This window comes from Athene cunicularia (assembly GCF_003259725.1).
Source record: "Athene cunicularia isolate RWA chromosome 11 unlocalized genomic scaffold, athCun1 chr11_part1, whole genome shotgun sequence".
NCBI lineage: Eukaryota > Metazoa > Chordata > Aves > Strigiformes > Strigidae > Athene > Athene cunicularia.
Window position 1 is genome coordinate 14647206 of NW_020799113.1, and position 19644 is coordinate 14666849.

The window sequence follows — 19644 nt, forward strand, 5'->3', positions numbered from 1 at the left end:
GGGGGGGGGGGGGGGGGGGGGGGGGGGGGGGGGGGGGGGGGGGGGGGTGTCGGTTTTGCGTTGTTGTTGTTGTCGCTTTGTTTGTATTTCATTTGTTTTGGGTTTTTTACAGAGAATACATACATATTTGCAAGAGATTGTTTTTTGCTTAGCAGTCAGACAGAGGAATTTCTGTTACTACAGAGCAAGTCATGTGAAGAGTAACACTGAAAGCTCAGGAGATCATATCCGGCACTTTAATGTACTTACCTGTTTAACATAAAGATGAGACTAAGTAGAAAGCAAAAGTCTCCTCTATGAATTTTGGAAAAAGTTTATATATGAATCATGTAATCCAAACCTATTCCTCAGTTTGTCCCAATCTAATTTCCACTTAGCAGATACATGGTTGAAATTTCCACAAAATACTATACTATGATTTTTTTATCCAAGTGCAGAAAATAAAATCCTATAAAGTGTGTGCATATTTCCACTGAAACGCAACCAGAATTCAATCACCTTGTATTACTCCAGTTCATGAAAGAAAACAATCAAAAAACAACCATTATGATCTGGCAGCTACCCAGATGTTGGACAAAATGGGTCCATTTCCTAATTATAACCTGATAGTATGAGATTATAAATATCTAGATCATACCATTTACCTTTTTAAAATATTGGAAGAACATTGCCTTTCTTGCACTCATATAAAATACCCTCTATGTTACAAGACTCAGTGAAAATCAAAACTGATGATCCAGAAAGCTTCCCAGGTGGTTTTAAAACTCTGAGCTGATTTTAAGATATCCAGCTTTAGTAGCTGTTCATTATCCCTTGTAGTTTTTCCATAAACCAAATCAAACTATTTCATTATCACCATATCATGAATACATTATCTTTTTCTTCCCTAAGTAGAAAAATTCTGATCAACCGTAGTTCTATTACTCTCATCTTGTAGAGGCTCAATGCCTTTTGTTAGCATGTCTTGATTATTGCTAATTCATCCTTGCTTATGGTCTATAGCTCTACTATCTTAGAATCATCTGTCGATTTGCTTTTCTCATAGTTTTGCAGAACTTATCTTCATATTTGTTATATCTTTATACTTGCTTTCACATCTTAAAGACAGGTTAATATTGTAGCTAGTACTGCCATTTCTCTTGAATGCAGCTTTCAGACATTCTTGAAAAATGTTTTAAGGAACTCCTGATTACAATTTCTTGTTTTATTTAAAGTATATAATTCCCAGTATTTTACCTTACAACTGTTTTGGTAAATCAATCATTTTGAACAACCAGACATGTGCTACCTGCTCAAATTTATGTTGTTTACATGTTATTTACAGTATCTTATGACAACTTTTGCCTAAGTGACCATATATTCTTAGTTGCGCAACCAGCCAGGTTATGATTTGTTTTAATCACCATGAATCTAAATATAGATATTTTTTTTCTTTTTTGTATGAACACTGAATTGCTTCAGACTTGCTATGACTTAGAGGATTTCCTATTTTCTATGCAGCATGTTTCTACTTTTATTTAATTACTACTATTATTCACTTAAAAAGCACACTTGTTTCTTTCACAACCTTGTAAATCTCCCCTACAACTCACATAAACTTTTAACTTCCACAGAAGCCTTTTGCAAAAGATTCCACTCTCAACTGTCATACGAAAACCCTCGTGTTTGTTTTGAACCCATACTCACTGCAATACCTGTCGGTACTAGGAACAAGATGATGGGAGGGGGAAATGAAGGAAAGGCAGTCTTCCTATAAACAGTAGCTGGATGTTTGAGGAGCATCCCACTCCCCAAACGTGGGGCATCCCTCTAGTAGACACTGACCAAAATTCTGACTTCTGTTTTACTTGTTAAAACATTGATACACAATTTTTATTTTTTAAATAAATCATTTAAAAAACTATTTTTAAAATAACATCAGACACACTACTTTCAGCCACTGGCTTTTCCTTAATAAATTATAGCAATTGATTTAACACGCCAGTCACCTGGATCTTCCCAGCTAGGATGATATGTCCACATATGAACAACTGTATGTCTCGAATATCATGCTGGCTCTTTGCACTGTCAGTTTTTTGGGTTTTTGGGTTTTTTAATTTTTTTTTTTTTTTTTTTTTTTTTACATCCCATGTTCTCAAGCCTTCCCTTCCAATCTCCCCCTGCCCAAGATACATGCTAAACTAGTGCTCATTTTATTTTCCCTCCCTCTCTATTTGTCACTATATACTGTTCTCACCAATGCAGGCAGGCTGTCACCTAGATAACATTTCAGTTAGGGAGGTCCTTACATTTTGCAAAACAAACAGTTTCTCAGTCTGAAACTCAATCACTTATATGGCTATCAGTTAACTCCCAGAATATTCTGCTGCCAGTCTAGCTAATTGACTGTAGAAAGATCACTCAGATGTACTTTTCTTTCCATCTACTACAGACCTTTGGAGTCATGAAAGAGTCATGTTTTTTCATGATACAATAAGTGTGCAAGTTTTAATTCTTTCCGGGATGAGAGAGCACGTTGCTGTTGCCCCTCCCCCACCCGCGCCGGTCGGGCTGGAAGTTAGACACAGACCCCGGCTAAAATAACAAGAAATTTAATACAACAGAGTGATAGAACAATCTGAATAACAACAGTATCAATGGTAACAACAATAAACAGCAATAACAGTGAATAAGACAAATGATATACAGAGAAATACCGCTAGCTGGTCTACAGAAAGCAAAATTCTCTCCCGAACCCGCCAAGGAGCAAGGAAAAGGTTCCGCCCCCGGACCTAACGTCAGCATGGTATGAATAACTCGGCTGGAGATCCCTTCCCCCTCTCTCTCTGCTGGGGAAAACTTTACTCTATCCTGGCTGAACCAGGACAAGAAGATAGGATGACAATATATAGGCTGTATCAGCCTATATCACTGCAAACTCTTCCAAGCAAATTGAGGTGGGTATCCAAAACTGAAGTCAAATATTACACCCCAGTTTTATTAAGAGAGCATGCTAGTGTGTTTTAGGAAGAAGAAAATTTCTTTGTATCCAAATCTTTTTTTGGGAGCAGGGGGAAAACAATAAAAACTGGAAACGTAAAGACATGACAAATTTGTATCTGGTGTGCGTATTCTGTAACACTGTCCAATATCATTTTACCCTTTGGCTGCTGAGAATCGGAACAAGACAAGGAATAGCCCCTTTGTTCTCCTTGTTCTTCTCTGGTTAACTATGGGTTCCTATTCTTTGAACCGAGGTGGGCAATGCTTCCCAAAACTGCTTACCTGGACTTCCTTACTGGCCCTGCTACACCTGCCTGCTTCCATTTCCCATTAAAAAAAAATCTTAGTTTTCCAATAAGATAGCTCACTTTTATAACCCTTTTTTCTTTTTATTTCTTTTTCTTCAGACAGTGAAGCACACAACAAAACCTATGACATATTCAGTGAACATCCCCAACACTGATTTATTGACAATTATCATGATAACAGGTACAAAATTACATTGGAGAAGAGTTTCTGATGCTCTTCTCTAAGCTCTAGTATCTGCCCCTCCTGATCATCTATCTCAAAAACGTGTGTAAAATATGCAAATTTGAACTTTAAAACTTGGTTTATACCTGCCCTGGAACATATCCAAATGCTGGGCTCTACCTTTCATTTTATAGCAAGTAAGAGGGCACAGATTATAGTAACTATGTATTACAACAGCAGAGGTACTAAAATCTCCTGTTACAAACACCTCATGGGCAATTTGGTATCTTAATCACTTGATATGTGACAGGCAGTCAGTATTTCTACTGTTTTATCATCACAATGAGAAGGAAAAACTTTAAAGCGTTTTAAACCAGCACCTGCTCCTGCCTCCTGATACAAGTCAAGGAAAATATACGAAGTAGTTTTTGATTGTCAGATTTCTGTTGTGTTCTGAGAAACAGAAACTTAATAAAATTTCATATCAAAGCTGGCATCAGTTTCACTTAGTCTCAGTTAAAGTCATACAATGCATTTGCACATGAATTTTTCTAAGCCCTTGATGAGAAAATGTTCATGGTTATTCCATTAGAGAAAGACTGTCCATACATCATCCTAACAAGATATAAGAGATCAGTCCATGTGAATGGTCCCTACAAACATATTTGTAGCTGTGGGACCCTTGTGCCCTACTCCAGGACTTCAACACCATTCCTAGGCAATTCAGTTTCTATGAAATTACTAGATAAAAATCTTAAAGGAAAGTAGCACTACCTCTGCTAATGAGTCTCAAAAAAATTACTTAAATTACTTCTTGTTTCCCCACAAGACTGAAAAGACCCAGCAGTAAGACAGCTACAGTGTAAACCCAGCCTTGCTAAAGGTGCTTAGGTATCTTACTTGAGGATTCTTTTCTCATTATGATTGTTTTTGCTGGAACGTTCATGTGCTTAATGCACTCTAAAACCCCTAATTTTAAGTCTATGACTATCTACAGTGTTTTCCTCTTCATTCTAAAAACTCCTTTAAAATGCTTGATATTACAATGGACAAGTTTATTGTGCGGTTGCAGTTGCATCAAAATTATTTCTACTTTTGGTTAGTCAAATGAAGGAAATTGTTACTTTATTTTATTTACAAAAGACCACACTGCTTTAATGCATGGTTTTCTAGGGTAATATATAGGCAAAGATCTACAGGTTTGAGAGTACAGAAAATACTGTTGAAAAATAAAATATTTTAACAGAAAATATCTGCTTATTTGCAAGGCTAGCTTTCAGAAACAGCTTGAAAATCAAGACTATTGGGCAAAACCAAGATTAATTTAGTAACTTTATGCAGTATAAATTGTCTGTGGCAGTTTTCACATGTTTAATTCTAGAAGTTTAGGACTAACAGAAGAGGCATAAGACACTAGAGTCTTACAAATTCTGCTGAAGCTGTCTCTGCCACAGACATGAGTGCTATTGAGAGGTAAACCCTTGAGTTTCCCCACAATACCCATTTCAGCTCTTGGGAATTTAAGGATATTCAAGGATGAGACTGAGTCATCAGCAGAGAACTGGATTATTTCTAAATACTGTATATTAAAGAGAACCAAAGATGGTTTATGCATGACCAACAAGATTTGATGGTCTGGAAGACAGGAATACTGCCACTGTCATTCCTGTACATGAAGTCTCTCAAATTAGCAGCCTTGAGGCAAAAGGAGATACACAGAATCCTGTGACCATATTTTGTCTTTGGAAGACAGATTTGGAATATATAAGCCCAATGCTACCTTACAGTAGAAATACTCAGCAAAACTTAATGAGAATGCAAAAGCACTGTATTTGCCAGTCATTTAAAGTAGGATTATAAATTGATTCCTCCCTGTAATCTCTCTTCCATGCCCTCCTTCTCTACATCTTCTACCTGCTTGCATCGACAAAAGGTCTTCCCTGATGTGGACAAAATACATCATGTTATTTTTTGATTTGTTACTGAGGATAAACTTTTGCAAAAAGAGGGACACTGCAACATTCACTGAACTGTTGAGTCAATCTGATGTCAAGAGGGTGAGCTTTTCAGAAGTATGTCCAGCACTGACAAAGCTTGCCTGAGCAGTACCAGTATCCCCTGTCACCGGCATTGGGAATTCAGGTTGTTCCCAATAAGTGTACTTGTCAGCTGTCATCAACTAGACAAGACATACAGAATAACTGAAGCCTTGAGGATCAAGACTTTAACTAGGTCGGTGTTCTGGGATCAAGAGAGAGAGAATAAGAGCATTTAAGAACAGGTAATAAATCTGGCTGTGGCTGGGGAGATTGTTAGCATCAAGTGTTGGTTTTCAGTCACTGTCAGACTTGAAAATCTGAGTTGCCTTCACTGGAGTTCTGAATATCTTCATTAGCAGAATGACTGCTTCTGATAGAATAGTTAGAGGAACAACTCACTGAAGAGAAACCATACACAGCATTCTAACTTAGGAGGGAAAAAAGTCTCATTGGTAACTGTGATGAGGTTTGGTTAGCATTTTTTTTTTTCCCCTGGAAACCCCAAACTTTCCTTTAAACTTGGAGGCACAGCAATGCGCTTAGGTACAGCTGCTGTCTAAAGCTTAATATGCTTCCAATAACAAACTAAATTATGAAACATGATACAATCGTCAAAGTACAAACTAAAACGTATCTCATGGTATCAGAACCTTTCCTTTAAAGTTTAAAGGAAATTTTGCCACTTCAGTATTCACATTTAATAAGTTGTTATTTTCTGATTACAAACAGTACAAAGAGAAGTAAGACTTATTTATGGCTACAGGCCATCATGAACTGTTTCCTATTTAGAACTTCACAGTGGTAGCAAGAGACAATTCAAATTGTATAAGCATTCATAGAAACATCAGCCAACCACCATATGATATATACAGATTATGCTTTTTTTTTGTGCATACCAGTTTCTTTTCAATTTCAAACTTTAGTGTTAAAATAAAATTTAAATTAAAATAGCAACTACTGTCATTGCTTTTTATCTTGTTAGGGTTTCTGAAGTTTGCTCTTGGTAACTTTGGTATTTGCTCTCTGTCACTTATTTCTCCTGTAACACTGACAAATATGAACTTTGCAGTCATGGCACCTCCTAACATATGCAAATATCTAAATTTAAAAACTGGGAAACTGAAGCTGAAAGAGGTTTTTAACTAAAAGTCACCTTGAAGAATCTACATTAAGATCAAAAATTAAACCCAATGTTCAGAAAACATAGTATGGGGATCATATCAGAACACAGATAAATTAAAAGATAATGTCATAAATACAATGCCATCTTAGCTGCAGGTAGGATATTTACTGTTTGACCTGCAGCTCACACACTGCACTGTCATACATAAATCAGAGTTCTGTGATACAGGGAGATTTCACTTGCAATTGCAGCAAAACCTCATTAAATGAACTGGCAGACACAGAGCATTTCTATCTTACAGAAAATTGGTGAAAAGCCAATAAAAAATTCCATGCCTACACTTGATATTCAAAATTTTTCAACCACTCTAGCTGTAATATTTATGCTGTACATATAGAAAGATAGATATATTCAAGCTGTAGAACACAAAGTCAATATCTTTCCCACATACAACACAATAAGCCATGTCTTCAGCTGCCTGCATGCACTTTTGCACACTGATTTACAGTTAAACTGCCACCACAGAAAACTGAAATAACTCCTGAAGTACAGCTTACATTTTTCCAACCAGTTTCTTGAAAGATGGCTATTAATTCCACTCAATCTATTTGATGGAAAGCAAACTGGTTATTTTTATAAATTGATAAACTCATGATAACCTGTCTTCTCTCAATTACCACTAACGTGTACATTAAATTTGGTTCTTTGGAACTGAGCTAAAGAATAGCAACCACAACTACCTTCTCGCATAAGTTTATTACTCAGCAAAACCATTCATTTTCCTCTACTACCATAATCCCAGCAGCTTTCTCAAGCACTAAGTCAGTTTTAATTAAAACAAACAAAGTTGATTATTCCAGCAAGGAATGCCTTTTTAGCTAAAGCATTCAGCTTCAGTCTGTCCCTGGCAGGAAAAAAAAAAAAAAAATGCAGAAAAAAAAAGTGTGCTTCCTTTCTCATAAGAAAACACCTTTTGGGGATGAAATTACAGATTTTGAACAACTGAAAAGTTGACATTGGTGCTCTGTTCTCATTATGCCTGCAAGCATGGTACTGTTTGGGGACTATGAACACAGAAGGGAAATGGGGATGGCAGGATGGTGTGAGAAGACACCATCAATCTGCAGAAACTTCTTTCTTCTGTGAAGCAGTAACTGCTCTCCCTCTCTGAATGTCCCCAGTTGGAGAAGATCAACATCTGAAAAATCAGACTTCACACTTGCACTCTTAAAATATACCTTAAAATAAATACTTAGTACCCCTTACTGGTTTGCTGTCAGAACAGCCCTCAGCCTGCAGCAGATGTAGGGCCCTCAGCTCCCCAGTCCTCAGACAAGGATTTAACCATCATGTCAAATCATGTGATTTAAGTAGTCTTCGTTGGTGGACAGGTCACACTTTAGTGTTCCAGCAAAAGTAAATCTTGTGACTACATCTACATAATTTATTCTATATGGTTAATTATTGGCTAAAAATCTGAATGGTTGTTTCATAATCCAAAATCTAAAATTTATTGGATCTTTTTGAAAAATTACAGTAGTTGGAGGCTCTGCTGAATATTTAGACAGTAAGAAATATCTGCATCCGCTATGTTGCTGGTCAGTGAAGAAAAAACTGATACGAATATTTTATGTCCTTGAAACACACTGAGTTGGAGATAGGATAGTTGGGGTATGCAGAGTTGAGCTTCTGAGAGCCCTTTTTAATAGCCAGCACCCTCCTAACAGCAGCTTCCATCAGGCCTAACATACGGTGCGAGCCCAAATCAGTAAGCTGCAAACAAGCTTTCCCCAGAGGAGGGACGTTTGTTCGTGCCCATTGTGTGAAGGCTCCACACAAGTCTCACTTTAGCATCCCCTGTCCTAAACAATTCAAGAAAAGTGCACTTGTCCTGAAATCAGGAAAGCTGATTGCAGCTCTCCGCACATCCAAGTAAGAACTGCAGAGACACGTTTCAGTCAGTACCACCTAACTCCAGAGGGAGCAGAAAGGCTTCTGGGAAGGTTGCTGTGTTTCAGTTCACACTGAAGTCTGTAACTATATCTACAATGCATCTTATACACAGCTACCTAGTTCAAAAACACCCATATATATAGCAAGACCCTTTTCTTTAAGAACTGGGGGGCAGGTTCAGTTGGGTGGTTGTTTGGGTTTTTTTTAAAGAACCCATTAAAAAAAACCCTAATAAATATGCTACAATTTCCAAACCATCATTCCAATAAACTTAAAGGGATTGCATCATGAGTGTCCAGTTCAAATCCACATACTTCAAGATCTCTGTAGGCCAATAAGTGTATTAAATATCTATCACATTTGCAATATAATCTGAATAGGACTAGAAAACTGAGCAGGTAAAATTTTATTATCATCTATGACGAGAAGAATGATTGATTGCACAGAGGTTCAGAGTTTGAAGAATGAGACAAAAAGCAAGAATTAAAATTATGAACATGCCAATAGGTGATGAAAAAAAATGCTCCAAAAGAGAAGGTGAAACTTTATTATCTGTTATCTTGAGAAAAGACATCAACCTTCATCCAGCTACAGAGGGGATTTTTAATTCCAGATAACATTTACCTGAGGCCTAGGCACATATAGGGGATGGGGGTCATAAGGGAGGGAAGGGGGAGAGAATTAGGACAAGAAAAATGGAAATATTCTGCCGAGGAAAGATTTTCCTCTCCCCCAGTGTTAAACTGTGCTACACAATCTAGGAAAGGGAGGGGGTTGTTTTTCAAGGAGGATTTTAAACAAATGGTGGTGACACTCCTATTCCCTTTTATACAATTTGAGGGTGGTTTCTAAAAGGACAAATTATTTAATGTTATGCTTTTCAGATCTCTGAGATTTTCCTTTCCTAGATCCTCAAAGTGCAGGATGAGAGCCCCAGAAACAAACTGAACTGATGACACAAACGGAAGAGAAGGGGATTTCTTCCTTCTGGACATTGAGAGGCATATTAGAAATCCTTCCCTAATTTTTGTTAGCACTGAAACAAACTAGTGTATCATACACTTGCAATATACATAAAAATTAATGTAAGCATCTACAGAAGACAATCTGCCTATAGCCTACATGATGTAGGTTATGAAGTCATAAGGAGAAACGACTTGTTCAGAAGCTTTGCAATGAACCAGGGAGCCAAATGGTAAGAATCTCTGCAAACCGAGTGTGACTCACACTGGCTGGAACCTCTTCCTGTTCTCCAGTCAGTTTATATTTGTTACGTTTGTTTCTGAATTAACACAGGGGAGGAAAGATGGGTTCATCCTTGTGTTATGTTCCTAGGCATTATGTCACCTAGTAAGTTCATAGCTGGCATGGACAGCCATATATCACCATTTGTTTCACAGAGGACCCAGGTCACCCAAGCATCTTAAGAACAAACTTGCCTCAGGGATGATAAAAAAGATTTTTCTGTCTTAGGATCATTAACTTCTTTCCTAATCTCTATACCAGTTTTGGCACTGGCACAGAAGTGAATGGTCGCCAGCAATGTTGCTGTTCAAAATTCAGTTTCCCTTAAACTGCTCATTGTAATAATTCAACACCCAAAAATAATGAACTTAATTATACACCTGTCTGAAGCAGCTGTGTAATTCATTCTAACTCTGCAGTTAAGAGACAAGGTATGTTGTTATTTACTACACATATGAAAATGCTCACAGTGATAATCTGAAATATGTGTAGCTCATCTGCTCAGTTCAAACTTAAGACTCAGACCAGGTTCATCCAAGTTCCTCTAAAGACTGATGCACCATACTCATAAAAACTGCAAGGCATAAGCAGTTATTCATGGTATCAGATGAAATGAGGTAAAAATGGAACAATTTCCATTTTTTTCCTACATTATTTTCCTACAGGATCCCAATGACTCATTCAGTGCATAGTGTGTTCAGCACTCAGGGAAGGAGGAACCTGTTCCATTATTTTCTTCTGCTCGTTCTCTGCAGAAACCCATACACTATTTACTTCACACCATATAAACCCTGCACTGATAACAGACATGTTCATTTTATAGTCTTCTTTCCTACATTATTCATAAACCAAGTACCAGAATACCTCAAAAGTTCCAAAGTAATTGTTTTTCAAACTCCTTCATTTTACATACAAGAAAAGCAAGACAAAGAAAAGCAACTTGCCTTAAGACACACAGCAAATCTGTGGTGGATTCAGGATTATACCTCGAGGCCACTCTACTCCCAAATCCAATATTCGCTGATCTAGACTGTATCATCTCTGTACTAAAGGACAAGGAATTGACAGATTCTACATATTTCATATTTACTTCTAAGTACTAACCATTCCACCAGTCAAGATATAGCTTTCTCAAGTGATACGTGTCTGAATTTCCAGAATCTGCAATATCTGATATGTGCAAACTTAGCTTCCTTTAAATGAACATGGAACTCTAAACTTCTACAAAAGCAACCAGCAGCATCAAGAATGGCAAGCGTAGTGCCACCAATGCTTACAATGAATCATATGGTCCCAGCCCATTTTAAAACCAGTAAACAGGCTAAATAAAGAGTTCATCTCTTCCTTCGTCCACCTTTAAATTAAGGGAGACCAGATCCAAATGACCTCAGTTGATTTTTCCACTGTGTCAGGAGAGAGTGAAGACACATTTGTAAATCCCAGAGAGAAAGCTAAGAATGAGGATATCAGAGGTAATGGGAATATTTGGATTCTCTTCCAGGGCATTAGAGCAATTATGATCAGATTTTAGCCATGAATTATTTGAATTGACTGTAGTTAATAGGTAGAAAGGATATGTATATAGTGAAGACCTAAGCAGTATGAATTTATCCATGCTTAAGTGAGATAAAAATAAAATATAATGAAGAAAGTTTCAGGAGAATGAAGTCTGAAAACAGGGCTGGATAAAATGTAAACAAATATAATACTGAACAAAGTGGACAATATGGAGAAGAAAAGTTCTCAGAGAAAGAAAAACACACACTTTCTAGTAATAAATGGGCTAGGAATCAAAATATGCAGAGACAGCAAACAACAAAAAACAAACTATAGAAGGAAAAGGCTGCATTGTGAGATACAAAACCAACACAAATCTTTATTTAAAAAAAAAAAAAAAAAAAAGCGTGTACAGGATAAATTGAAATATTATATATCAAGAAAACAGAGTTGAAGAATGAAAAAGTGAATAGTATAAATAGTTAGGATTAACAAAATACCATCCAGTTACTCCACATGAAAACCAAGAGATCAACATAGGAGATACCACAGACCCATCACGGGAAAGAAAATAATAATTTATTAAAATAATAATTATACAGTACTAAAACCCTCTAACTCTTTAATCATTATTCATAAAGGAGCTCCACGAAGAAACTGGCAGACACATGACTTCCAGACAACGAGAAGGTAGCTCAAAGGTCTTGAGACAGGCAGAAAGAAGAAGATCTTTGAAAAGAGAAACGTGACCTAAGTAATCTAAGGATCTAAGTAATTTTTATAACTGTTTGGTATAAAACTTTGCATTGGTTCTAACATGAGAAACACTTTTATTGTACACTGTCCCCTTTTCAACTTAAATTCAAAAAAAATGGGACTTGCTTATTTTCTTGCCTTACTAACCCGGGCTAACTTACATGCTTTCAGGATAAACGGTTTAAAAGTACAAGTGAAATAGTAACCAAAAATCATGAAATAAAACCAATACATCTAAACAAATAACTAAATTGTTATCTTGAGCCACCAAGCTGAGAGTTTACCTTCAAGAGTAAAAACAGAGTGGAAGAGTCACCTGAAAAAAAATAAAGTTTAATTGAGGAGACACAGCAGAAGGAATTTAAGTTGCATGGATTTTAGAAAGGTCACTAAGTCTCTGCTTCCTCCTCCATTCCCTTTCTGCCCTTCTTTCAGTCTTTTATTTCCCTCTGCACCACACAACTGAAAAGAGCATTTGGTCCAAAGTCATTAAGTATGGTATTGGGGTGAGCCACATATGTGGATAGGGAACTTGCTTAAATGTCACAGACAGAAGCTGTTTATGAGGCAAAGCAGTTTGGGAGAGAGGGATTAGTGGAATGCCACAAGAATCAGTATTAGGCCCACTTTTGTTCATTTTATATATCACTGACCTAGGACATGAAATATGTATGAAGGTGAAGAAATTTGCTGATGAAACAAAACCAGAGAATAGAGCTTGTAAAGACAAAAAGAGAATGGCAATAAAATTCTGAATGACAAATAGACTAGGATCACAGGCTGATACTGTTAGTGGTTTCACTGGCATCTGCAAATCATTGTAAAGAAAGAGAAGGTTATAAGATGACCAAAGAAAACTAAAAGGTGCGCTCTCAATGGTCATACACCACAAAACATTTAACAGGAGTTGAATATGGTCCAGGTGCTGGAAAGAACTTTAAAACCATCTGCACAAGGATCAGCAGTATTTACATTAATAAGGCAAGAGAGTTCCTAGGATATGTATAGTAAACAAGAGTAAGACTTGGAATAAATCATTCTAATACTACATAGGGGACTTGAAGCAGCATTTGGAATATGGCCATAGTTCTTGTCCCTTTAGTATAAGAATAATATTATAAGAGTGAAGATATTAAAAGAGCACTCAGTGTTAGAGAAACTCTAAAAATAAATGTAGTTCACAAAGGAGTGAGTAGCTAGCATTCTTTGAAAAAAGATCCTAGCAGATGAAAATCTTTTTCAAATATACAGAATATTGAAGAAAATACATGGGAAAATCTATCCACCTAGAGTGAAGGAAATATAGTGAGTTGAAGAGAATTTAGGAAAGCTATTTGCTTCAATAAATCTATTTACTGATTACATAATTGGAGAGAGAAAACTAAGTATCATGATGACCAGCATTATCAGAGTGGCTATATGAAGTGATGGTCAGGAGTGCTGGATGTCATGTAGCAGTACTGCTGTATCACAAGTGATTTTACACCATGCTCTATGGGTGACCGGGCAGGTGATGGTCAGCACCACAGTTACCCAGAGGAAAAAAAAAAAATCAAGATATTAGAATTAATAACTCATCTACTCCTGCTGCATGCTTGTCCAAGCCCATATTAATGGCATAGCTACTCCTTGAACAAGACCCTACTAATAAGGTTTTGAAATTGCAAGGAATTGTTTATGACTCAGGTAACATAGTTTGTCACAGCGCATCCTTTGAAATCATGCTATTCCACAAGGACTACACAATATGCAAGGCCACCCCTCATTCCCCCAGCTTGCCAGCTTTCTTTCCAAAACAGCCTTGGTTCTTTTATCCAGGTCTGGCCAAACTCAATCGAAGATTCTTGGAAATCAGATTCTTATGAGCTTCAGAGGAGAAGAGACTGACCCTTAGTTGCTTATGAATGTTCTTAATATATGCAATATCTTCAGAATTACCACATGGCATGACTGTGTTAAGTGACCAGATTTATAAAACATTATATGATTTTTGTTGCAATGCTGCTAATTTTTTTTTTAAATCTGCTATTTTCTTAGCCTCAATAGTCTTTTCATATCAGCCTTAGTAACTACCCAAACCAGCTTAATCAGATTACCAACTTTCATTATGTTTGAGAATTTGACAAGAGATACTTTTAAATACATTTTCACCAAAATTAAAATCATGAATTGTAAAATTAATTCTAGAAGTGTCGGTTGTAATGTAATCTAATTTCAGTCTCCTTAAAGTGACTCTTTATTAACTACTACAGATCGAAATCCCAACAAAAGCAATGCAGTGAAATAATTTAAATACCACCCTAGCTATTGACCAGCCAGATAAAGTGAACTGGGAGAGATGTGTTCACTTGATTGGATAACCACCTGCAAATACACTGGTTGTGTTCCTGTCATCTTCATTAATTATCCAAACATGACTGGCTCACATTAGCTCTAATATAGTCTCAAAGGAATTCAGCTGCAATGCCTTAGGTTGAAGGGAGAGAGGGAAAGAAGAAAAATAGAAGTGAAAGACTTATTACTTGGATGTACTGTCAAATTTTATCTTTTTTAACCACCTCCTGGGAAAGCATTAAGTGCTACAAGAAGTGGTGTTAGGAGTTCAGAGGATGCCAGTCTTCCCTTGGAGACCTGCCTGATCTCATTGGTCAAGCAGAATAACCGTAGAAAACGTGTTTTTGGAGGGAACCCCTTGTTGTGAAGGCTCTCCTGCATTTGATCTATATCTCCTCTGCCAAGAACAGATCACTGACAGTAGCTCAAAAACAGGAGAGGAGCCAGCAAACTTAATTAGATCTGGCAGTACTCTTTTATTTTTATCACCCGGCAAGCAAGGAAAGTATTTGGACCATTTCTTTTTGTTAACTTTTATCATTTGTTGTATTTCCTAGTCAGATCATGAAAAGTTTATGATATAAACCTGGATTTTACATCCTCTTAAATCAAGATGCTAGATGAAAGAGAAGCATATGCATTTGGATTTTGTGAGGATGTGTGTGTACATGCATACATGTGTGATTATCAGTATGCTGGATCAGATACAGAAACTTTTTAAAAGCAGAATCAATTGACCAATCACAGTTACTGGGAAACTGAAAAGGTATTCAGACTACCTATGTATAGGACCTACTCAGAGAGAGAGAACAATTCTTACTGAAACAGGATCATAACAATTTTAATAATTTCCAAAACCCAAAGTAGAAAACCAAGCCAATGGCATTATATAAAGCCTAGAAATACTTGCGATGTAAAAACTGTACAGCAGTGGTAAACTAAACTAGCTAAATGGTATTGCCCACTTCAGAGGATAATTATATTCCCTACATAAACTATTTAGTTGTACTCAGAAGGAACAAAAAATATTTTGCTTCCATTGATTCTCATTTATATTGTAGTTCTGTAACATCTCGCATAATTAGTGTTATTCAACAATTAACTTATTTTCTATACCGAGCTTAGATTTCTAAGTGAGAGTTATATGTATCTGATAAACAGAATCATGTGATAATACCTTGTATCATTACCATTGGCTTTGAAAGAAAATAATTTAAATTGGTAGAGAATGGTATCAGGGCTCTAGTTAGGGGAATGCATGAGGTCCTTCTAAAGCATTCCCTGTAGATTTATGCTCTTTAATGGCCATTAATGTATTACAGGCCTAAAACAGGAATTAAAAGAAGGCTTCCTTACAGTCTAGAGTGATTTCCCTCTCGCTTTGCATTGACATGAATGACTTCATAAGGTGCAAAGGTCTGGAGATTCAGCCTTTATGTATACTGGGATTTGTCTACATGTAAACTTATAAAAATGCTGCCTATGGTGTCTGCAGGGAGAAAGCATCACTGCTGATTGCAAATAATTTTACACAGATGTTTGCTTACAGGCAAGCAAGCCTAAGAGAGCAGAGCAGAGGATAGTGATACAGACCAGACTTGTCAAAAACTAATTCACCAGTTTTTGATCAGAAAGTAGATGACAACTGATGACTTTATCCAAGCTGTTCTGAAATGCATCATGAGATGCCAAACAAAGTACAAAAGGAATGTTTCCAAAAAAATACAGTACATGCCCTGAAAACCTTTGCAGTTTTAACACAGATGTTATTTGAGTATTTTCAATCTTCCTTACAGTTTACTTACAGTTCCTGCAAGACAGAAAAAAACTTTTCATTCTCTTACAACAGATCCTTAAGTGAATAAGCCATTTCCCCTGCTCCCTGACTGTACATGTCATCACATATTTTAAATGCCTATCGTCACTGATATCAAATTCAAAGTAATCATTATCTGATTAATTTCTAAATGGACAAAGATACCTGCGTATTTGTCTTAAGACTTTAAAAAAAACCTCTCCCTAATATCTGCCTTTAAGTTCCTCCCTTTAATTGCTGCTCCTGCTCTCTTGTTTTTCCTCTCTCCATCAGCAATAATAGCTTCTCAGTAACCCACTCACCTTTTCCCTGTACCGTGCCAGACTGGGCAGGGGGCAGGGGCACAGAGAAAGGTTGCAGAAGGAGTGGCCCTCTTGAGGTGCAGCATCAGGCTGCTGAGAGATACATTTTTCTTTATCCCACTTACCAGCCTCAGACCACAAGACTGGATCTGGATGGAAGGAGAAGTTCATTGCTCCACTGCCTTACTGCTTTCTACAGAGATCACAGTAGCATCTCCTTTTTCCCCTGTCCTCAATATTGTTGCTGGCTGATCCTACAGCTTGTTTTCCTCCAATTTCTTTAAGATACTTCTCTCTGAATGTCAAACCAGCAAATCCCTGATGGCGCAGCTGTTGCCTTTCCCTCCTTAAATCATCCACAAGTTTTTCTGCAGATAACTCTTAGGTCACATGTCCTTGCAACAAACTGCACACAACCAAGAAAAGTTTCATCATCTCACATACAAAAATTCTTAACTAAAGCAGGTGATTTTTTTTTTTCTTTTTAGGAAGCAAAAATATATTTTGTCAGCTTAAGGATGACTTCACAAGATACCGTTTAATCCTCTGCAGTAGAGAGAACTAGCACAAATCTGTTCCATATTACAGCTACAAAACTGTCACCTCTTAACAGAAAATCAAGTTTTACCTAGAATTCACTAAATATTACAAGAACAATCTGCCAAATGGAAAGTCATTTGCCTTACAAATATGGTCCACAGTGGTGCAGGACAAATACAGTATTGACTCCAATGCTGTAAGTGACACCACAGTATTGACCCCAATGCTATAAGTGACACCACAGAAAGGCAAGCAGCATCTGAGATGAAAAAAGAAAGGAGAAAAGAAAAAAACCCTACTGAAACATGTTCCTTTCTATTTTGCACCTTTTCCAGAGATAATCCTGATGTCAGAGTTAACTAGTGAACTAGCTATTAGTAAGCTGGAAGCAATTTTAGCTACTTTCAGTATCCTTGATAAAGTACTGATTCAATATGCCAGTGTGTGAGTGATGAATTTCAGTGGTTTCAGAATGAATCCTACAGTATATTATACATGTCATAACAATCCCACACTCTCCAGAAGTTAGTAGTCATGGAATATATCACACAGTTTGACAAGCAATCTCTCAACAAGATCTACGTTTATCTCCTATGACCTACAAAGCAACTCTTACCACAACAAATGGAGCAAGCCCAGCACATCTCAATGTAAAGACAGATTGAGACAAATCTATCTACTTTAAGGAACAGCCTCAGAGAACTATCAAAGTAAGCTAAAGATATATGTGCTCTCCCACAGAAAGATTTTTAAATCTATCTTAACTCAAACTAGTATGTTCACAGCTAAGGGAGGGGGAAAAAAAAAAAAAAAAAGGCAAAAAGAAAAAAAAAAAGCCTGAGAAATGCCAGGAATTAATTAGGATACAGATAAGATCTGAGGTTTTACATTCCAGGTATTGTACTAAATAGCATCCTAATAGCAGGTTATGGTCAACTGTAATTTCTGCCAGAAGTAACCAAGGAAACCGCTTATCTAAGTGCACACATGGGGGGAGGGAGCAAAGGAAATGGACTCAAATTCAAACTCAGAAAACTTGGAGAGCTAGCTGCAACAGCCTCCAACAGATGCAGCTGTTTGGAGAGACAGCTTATACATATTTATTGGAACATTTTTTTGCTCTAAAAATCCCAGTGAAGATGGAGCAGATTCTCATACAGTACTAAGACAGCAGTCAACATGGATCATGAGGCAGCAGTGTTGTGGTAATTTGTAGCAAGTCAAAATCCATGTTTTGGTAACTTGGGGATCTTTGGTAAGTCTTGTTTATGAGGTCTGAAAGCCTTCACAACACTTAGGCAAATAGTCTCAAATAGTCAGCAGCTATGTCTACACCACTCTGAAAGATCAGCTTCTTGAGAGATTGTAAATGGAGCAAACATCTGCTCCTATATGCACCTAGAGAACACACAAAACCAGCCTGTTCAGTGCTGTCTGGTAGCATGGTAACCCACTGGGTATGCACAATCTCATATTCTGGATGTCAGACTCCAGTTGCCAACATAAGACTTCTGCCTCAGACAGATGGGTGTGATATTGAGAACAGCCTCATGAGGTATTTTAAATATGGGGCTGAGACTGGTCAGAAAAACCTTTAAGCAGCAGCAGTTTACAGGATGCTTTTGTTTATTTGCAGCACTGCAAGCTTTCTTTGCAGATCTCTGAATAGCAACACATTTTTTAATAACCTCAAAAATTAATACTGTAGATGCCTTTTTAGAGCTAATCTTGAAAACTTCCCAAAATTTCACTGATCTAGAGCAGATACATCACTAAAAGAGGATCCAAATTCTTTAGAGTCAAGACATGCATAACCCCCTGTAGTATTTTATCTACATGTTTTACAGAGCATTAACTGCTACCAGTTCATTTGCAAAATATAAATTACTAGATTTAATTTACAGAATTGCATATAGTACCTATCTCCATCCATGCTCCAATACCACTAATAGCAACTGAAAATATTCTCTTTTTTTTCCATAGGAATTCGAGTATGTCTAGATGAAAGGATCATGCATTCATTTCTTGCTAAAAAATCAATGAGAATTTAGCATCTGCCTGACTTTAAAAGGACCAAGATTGTCTTGATCATTAGGAATTTCTTATTACTTAAATATGAAGGCTATTAATGAACGACTCAGGACAGAACCAGCAGAAAGAGGTGGGAGATTTTGTTTTTCTTAGTGTTAACTATATTACTTTTTTGGTCAGTTCTTCCTTAGGTTGCCATTGTCACTTCATTATTTATTAACTTTACAAAATTATCTAAAACTTCCAGAGTACTCTGAATTAATTAATTTATGTATAAAAAAATAAATATGCTAGCAGCAGAATATAGACCACAATACTGTTTAAATGTTCTGATGCCTGTTTGGTAATGAACAGTTATAATTAGCCACTGTAGGATTAGTTGCACCATAATTAGGTTTTGGTTGGGATGAGTTTGTTTTACGTTTGTGGGTTGGGTTTTTTTGGGTTTGGGGGTTGGTTTTTTTTGGGGGGGGGTTATTACCTTAAAAAAATATAAATAGATTACAGCACTGCAGCTGTATTAGAATAGAGAGGAGAAAGAGGGATGTCTCCATG

General features: G+C 36.9%; 1 long non-coding RNA gene across 1 annotated transcript in view; it reads right to left on the reverse strand.

The window, feature by feature from the left end:
* The window catches only part of LOC113484378, a 63973-nt gene extending 47191 nt beyond the window's left edge, over positions 1 to 16782 (reverse strand). The window contains exon 1 of the long non-coding RNA XR_003399211.1: positions 16644 to 16782. This is a non-coding gene — a long non-coding RNA (uncharacterized LOC113484378). The remainder of the gene's footprint in view (positions 1 to 16643) is intronic.
* Positions 16783 to 19644: the final 2862 nt, after the last annotated feature.